Source organism: Monopterus albus, unplaced genomic scaffold (assembly GCF_001952655.1).
Source record: "Monopterus albus unplaced genomic scaffold, M_albus_1.0 scaffold50.1, whole genome shotgun sequence".
In the NCBI taxonomy this organism is placed as follows: domain Eukaryota; kingdom Metazoa; phylum Chordata; class Actinopteri; order Synbranchiformes; family Synbranchidae; genus Monopterus; species Monopterus albus.
The window spans coordinates 4,486,967-4,493,552 of record NW_018127930.1 but is presented as its reverse complement, the minus strand read 5'-3'; the positions used below and the strand labels follow the sequence as shown (position 1 = coordinate 4,493,552).

The 6,586-nt window shown below is 42.9% G+C and overlaps 1 protein-coding gene across 1 annotated transcript in view; it reads left to right on the top strand.

The window, feature by feature from the left end:
- The first annotated feature begins 3,909 nt into the window (after nucleotides 1–3,909).
- The window catches only part of cntfr (ciliary neurotrophic factor receptor), a 211,449-nt gene continuing 208,772 nt past the window's right edge, over nucleotides 3,910–6,586 (top strand). Inside the window, exon 1 of the mRNA XM_020601001.1 lies at nucleotides 3,910–4,077. The gene's annotated coding sequence lies outside the window, so the exon portion shown is untranslated. The remainder of the gene's footprint in view (nucleotides 4,078–6,586) is intronic.

Here is a 6,586-nt window from a genome sequence, read left to right as displayed (position 1 = left end):
ATATGAACTCATTCAGACCGTTTAGGCTTGGAGGGGTTGCTCTCCACAGCAACTATAAATTGTAATTTACAACACTGTATCCTGAAGCCCAGGAAGTGTAATAAAGTCTGTCTGGACTACAGGATGTTGAGTTTGGTTTTCCATAACTTACATTCTAGATATGCTGCAGGTGATAGTGAGCATAATTGTTATTGACAGTTCTACTCACACATCATTGGCAGTGGAGCTGCAATACAAAATGGTGAACCTGGGGCTCTGTTTTGCCTTACACAGGTGTACTGACACACCTTCAATAAATGTGATATTACAAGGCCCGGTCTGGGGTGGTCACATGAGTTTTCTCACGATGAAGTGAGGCACTGAAACATCTTGCTGCAATACTTCTGCTTTGAAAGGTCAATATGGTGCTGAGTTGTCTGCTTCGAGTGTAACATCACTACTGTGCTGTGACATCTCAAGACTGCTTTAAAAGGTCTTATTTGGGAATGCAGCGTGTGGCCTGTCTGCATAGTTTTTAAATTATTAATTTAATTGGTTGTACTGTAGTTGCCATTGGCCTGGGTGTCAATTAAGTAGATCCAGCGGACTTGCAAGAACATTTTCAAGGAACATAGAGGAGCCATGCTTCACACCAAGGCCTGGTTAGTGCAGCTGACTTTTGGGAGAGGCTGACTGGAAGAATATTATCCAGAGACCTGGCTTTGTTGTTTGCTTGTTTTGTATGTTTTCGAAATATTGCCACTGTCTATGTAAGGCAGATTACTTTTATTTTGCTGTTGTGTTTTCAGTAATGTTCATTTTAATTCTAGTTTGGCTTCAATGTCCTTAATGTAGTCATTCCCCCTTGTTCATAGCTACTTGTCAGTTAAGCAGTTGTTTTATGTTTTCTTCTGGCACTACACAATACGATACAATTTGGCTGTATGGCTTTGAAAACACATAGCCACTTTCCACACACAAGCTTCTTAATGTCAGTCTTCTTGCTGACCCTTAAAATTGAAATTTTAAAGGAGTAATATAAAGCAGAAATAGGCAGTCATTCTCTGTGAATTCCCAAATGTGTTCAGGGTTTCGTTCTAGCCAAATACTGCCGGAGGTGCTTTTAGTGATAAAAGCATCTTGAACTAGAGATAAGGAACTAAACAATGAAATCCTTTAGTGTACTCCTGTCACCTCATGTGTTTTCTAGCCCTGTACCGAGGCTATGCAATAGTTGTAGTCATGGCAAATAATACTGATTTTTAGCCATGTCAGGAGACATGCCCCCCCCCTTTAAATCTATTTTTGAAAGGACCTGTATGTCTGAGATCTGGGACTGTAACTGTTTTGCACAGCAGAATGCTCAACTCTATTATCCTAAATTTGACTTGTGCTTTCTGCACCTAGGAATGTAATGATTCAGATGTGCACTAATCAAAAATTAGTGGCCAAATGTGGACAATTACACATTCTTTGTAACTTCAGTCATAAATTATAATAAATGTTCACATTCATGGACTGAAGAAGCATCTAATATGATATCACCTACCCCTAAAGTGGATCATTTCCACTCCCCACAGTTTGTAGTGAGTGATAGCAGTGCACAGACTGCAGTGTTCTGATTAAGTCTGCTGTCAATAATGCCTGTAACATGATTAATCAGAACATGTTCAGGGTACGTTTTATTTATCATGGTCATGAGTTGCTTTCATGTGTTGTTTTTGTGTTCATGCACTATGTCCTTTTGTCAATCAGCCTTAGCGCCTAGCCAAGTGGCCCTTGTGCCCTTTGAAAAGGGCCTTGCCCTTTAAACTATGAAAATTAACAGCCTGGTTATGGATTAGAAAAATGGAATTCAATCATTCAAGACTAGTGTGCTCTCTTGTGGTTGTTAACTTGACTATATACACTGTATCGACAGGTGAGACTACAATCAACTAGTTTGTCATCAGCTACATGCAATAATTCAAAGAGCGCAGGCCGTCACTCCAGCAGTACAGGAGCTTCTTCTGGAGGGCTATGAGGAATTTAATGTTTTAATTCACATGCAGGTAACTCTGCAACAGCAGCGAAAATGCAGAGATGGATGAAAAAAAGTTGCTGACAAATTAAATGCATAAGTACCTCAGTTAAATCCTTCATGGCAATGAGCTTGCGTGCCCACTGCTTTGATATGATGGAAAATTTTATTTCAACTATGCATTGTATTCAGAGCATGTACAAGCACAATAAAAACCTGTGAACAGATGAAAGTGAAGCACAAGAATATTCTGCAAGCTGCTCTTACTGTAATGTATTACTCTTAGCCCTACTACTATTATTACTACGGTTTCTCTCCATAGCTTTTACTCAGTATTCAAATGACAAGTCTCTAAACAAGGGTGACATTCGCCACAACATGTAGTTTCTTCTGTGCAAAATAACAGCGTCTCTCCATTTTCTTCTGAATTTGTTAAAGGTGTATGCTGCCGTCACCACCGACTGTACTGGAATGTGTAACATTATGACTTTAGAAAGAAAAAAAAATGGCTGTCAATAAGCCATACTTTTCCAGGAAGTGCAGAAGTATAAGCTGTAACAAGAGTTTGGCAAACCTAACAGGCTTCTTTAAAACTTGTATGGTTATCTAACTACTTGCATTTCTTGTCCGACTGCTTTTGAGTAATGCCACAGCTTTATTAATTAGCTTTGTAAGTATGATGGTCAAAATTACACAAACAAGACCCCGGTTGTAAGAAACCAAATTTTGAGTGGTTAAATAGAAGAACGACTGAGGGTGGCGGTGGGTAGGTGGGTGTTTGTATGTGTGTGTGGGCAGAGTACAGTTAATTGTGCAGCTCTCATACAGAGTTCAGGGAAAAACACTGTCATATAGCTTTGTGTGGGTTGGTACATGCATGCCTCAGGCCTATATGCATTAACATTAGGAGGCACTGTATTTACCAGGTGTTGCAAATGGTGCTTGTAATCACAGAAAAGACTGCCTTCCTGTGTATTGGTGTGATAATAAATTACTTTCAGTAGCCATTCATTTCAGTTCACGGTTCTTAAGTGCAGCAGTATGGTGCTAAAGGTTCCTGAACATTATATGATAAATGTGTCAGGTGCTGATCAACTATCCACTGGCCCACATGCAGTGTGAATGCTGTACTGGCTGCATTTGTTACAAAGAATAATGATGCATCTGTGGTGTAGCTGTAGCCTTTGCGATCTATCGATGTTTTTCCCCAAGACTGTTTTCTCAAGACACAATTTATCTTCTCAGTTCACACTGTCAGATTGTGCAGTGGCTTTAAAAATTTGAGAATACACATGGCTTTCTGAACATTCATTTTATTGTAGCTACCGCTATATATTTCACTTGAAAAGCTTCATCTCTGGTGTTTTCCATTGTTGTTCCTTAAAGTGTAATAGCTGTAATGGAATTGTATCAGCCTTGCACCAGAAGGTCAGCTTTAAAAGGTTTCCATTATTGAAAAGGTCAGTGCTTCCAGGTGTGAAACGCCACCATAGCAGAGATGGAAAAGTCAAAAATGCTGAAAAACGTATAATTGGATGAATTGTCTCTAATTGTATTAGATATACTTATATTCTTTCTCTCTCTCTCTCTGCACGTGTGTGTGTGTGTGTGTGTGTATGCATACACATATATGTGTGTGGGCTTTTCCCTCCACTACCCTGAGTGGTGGCTAGGGGGTGCACTCAGGATATGGTGTGTGTCTGGGCAGAGAGAGAGTGTGTGTGTGTGTGTGTGTGTGAAAGAGAGAGAGAGAGAGAGAGTCTCAGTAATGTATTCCTGCCTGTGGCTGGGCTGGTCACATGGGGAGAGCAGTCTGTTTAAAACAGCCTCAGCTCGCTCAGTCAGAGCAGTGCAAGACACAGAGACAGACGCACACATTCTCTCTCTCTTCCTCTCTTTCATGCACACACTCACACACACACACACACGCACACACACACATGCAGACGGCAACTTTTTTCTTTTGGACTGACTGAACACACACACCGGGATAGACACAGTCCCCTTGCCACAGTGGAGAAGAGGATAAGGAGTGACAGAGCAGGAATAAAGAGATATTGACAAGAAGGAGGTTCCCAGTGAGTAGCCATTTGACTTTCATATATTTAAATATTTTTTTTTATCTCTGATTTTTGGACTTTGCTCCTCTTCTTCAGCGCTGTCTGACTGGGATCTGACAGGGACCGGAGAAAGGCAAAGAGTTAGATGGAAGGAATTAAAAAAGAAAGGACAGCCAAATGCAAAGGCAGTAGAAGAGAGCAGAAATGTGGTGCTAGTACGACAGTGGGATACCTCTCCATCAATCCGTCCCTCTGTCTGTGGGATCTAATGCTGTTAATTAGCAGCGTGCACTTGGAATGAAAGGAATGCCATTGCACGGAGTTGGAGTAGGGTTTGCTTCGGACTCTTGTGTGTCTGTGCGTGTCCTCTCTGCCTTTTCATGTTTTGTATGCCGGCTGCATGGTGATGGTCATCCGTACTGATGTGGAGCAGATTCCCTGAGACACACGCTTCTCTGGCTGTGATTAATAGAAATCTATTGATATGTAGATGGAAGGGGAGAGACCTGTCACAGCACTCCGTTCCAGTGATATGAGTGATGTGTTGGGGGAAATGAGGACAGTCTCACTGCCTCCCCTTCTCCTTATCTTCTCTGTCCAAGTATCTGTCTGCCCCTCTCTGTCCTACTGACTCGCTGTCTCTTTCTTTTCATCCTCCCTTCCCACTGCCCTCCCCACTCATTTTTGCTGCTGCCGATGATCTCTTTCTCTGACACGCTCTCCTACTTCACGTTGTCCTTTTATGTTTTTTTCATTAACTCTTCTTCCTGATTGCAACTCCCTGTATTTTGTTTCCTGAGCTCTTTGTGTTCTTTTTTCATCCAATTCCTCTCTCTTTCTCATTTTCTCCCTCGCACTGGTACATAGTCTACTGGCGTAGATAGTAGATTCCTTGGTTGCGTAGAAAGAAAGGGGATCGCAGAGTTGTGAGGACGAATGGACAGACGGACGGGAGGGAAAGGGAGAAGAAAGAGAGAGGAATGAAGGAGAGAGTGGAAGGAGGGGAAGGGGGGGCAATGAAAAGGCTGACACTGGCTTGGACAATTAGCCCAGGGAGTCCGTCCTGGGGTGCTATTCTGAGAGAGGCTTTGGCCCCTGGGCCCTGGGCGCTGGGTCACAGGATGCCTTGACCCCTCCAGTCGACAGCTAGGCATGGGAGCCATTATCACAGCCTGATTGATTAGCACTGAGCGGAAATCCCTTTTCTCTTCACTCCTTGGGAGAAAAAGACGGGAGCTTTTTGTCCTTTTGCTACTGCTGTTTTAGTATATGCCCGCCTGAAAGTTCTGGCTCTTCACTTTTTTTTTCTGTTGTCACTTATGAAGGTCTGGTCTCTATATATCCTTTCTTTCTTGGCTTGTCTTCTTTCCTCTTATTTCTTTTCTCTTAAGCGCATGTGTGTGTGTGCGGGTACAGTATTTATTTAGCAATAACACAGTGAAGTTGCCCTTTGAGAAAGATTCTGCAAAAAGTTATTGCCGGACATCCTGATATTCAGACATCTGATCTGAGTGCATTTTCACAGTAGTTCTTTCACCCTGGTCATTTTCTCAAGTTCTGTAAGTTGTGCACCTGCAGAGATTGCTAGTGATGCATTTTAGAGACTATGGGTAGGCTGTGAGGGGGAAATTAGTGAATCAGAGAGAGAGGAAACTATCTGATAAAAGGAAATGTGAAAGAAATAGTAATAAAAGACAAGAGTGGTGGGGGAACATATACAGGACTGTGGGACAGCTTGGGAATCTCAGCGTCTCACTTCCATCTGTGTGTTTTCCTTGTATTGTCCCTCCATCTCATTTCTGTGTTTTGTCCCATCTCCCTCTAACTCTCACTACTTTTGCTCTCCCTTAACACCCCCTCCCCTTCCTCAGACTGGGAGTTTAGCAGGGTGTTTAGCCCAGCTCACGGTTGATCAAAGCAGTGTGTGTCAGAATTGGCTTAGCCCCGGCACTCCTAATGGAGCACCGTTTTCATGCCTAGTTGGTGGTGGAGTGGGAGGGTGAGATGGGGGGGTGCAAACAGAAAGACTGACAGAAAGAGTTCAAGGGAGGGAAAGACAGCTAGACAGGCAGACAGACGGAGAAAAGGCGTATAAATGAGAACAACACAGGCAACCAGATGAGGGCAGACAGGCCGAGGGAGGGAAGCAGTAATGATTAAAAAGCAAAACAGGCAAAAGGTGAGCAGTAAAGTAGAACTACTGCTTAAACATGTTTTTAAAAAGACAGACAGCCCAAACCAAAGACACCAGCTGCCAATTGCACACAGAGAGACAAATTTGAAAACAAGAAGATAGGCAGTGAACAGAGAGGCGGGCATTAAATGTCTTTCCAGTCCTTTTCTGGTGGAGGAACCTAGCAGCAACATGGTACACAGTTTAGTCCAGCACAGGATAGCTGCCACACATGGTTTGGTTTTAGGCTGGAAGCAGCAGCAGACGGGAAGAAGCTTGTGTTGCTCATGGACCCGGGTGTTTTTGTGTGAGAGAGAGATAACGAGAGAAAAAGGAAAGAGCTCTGTGTGTGTG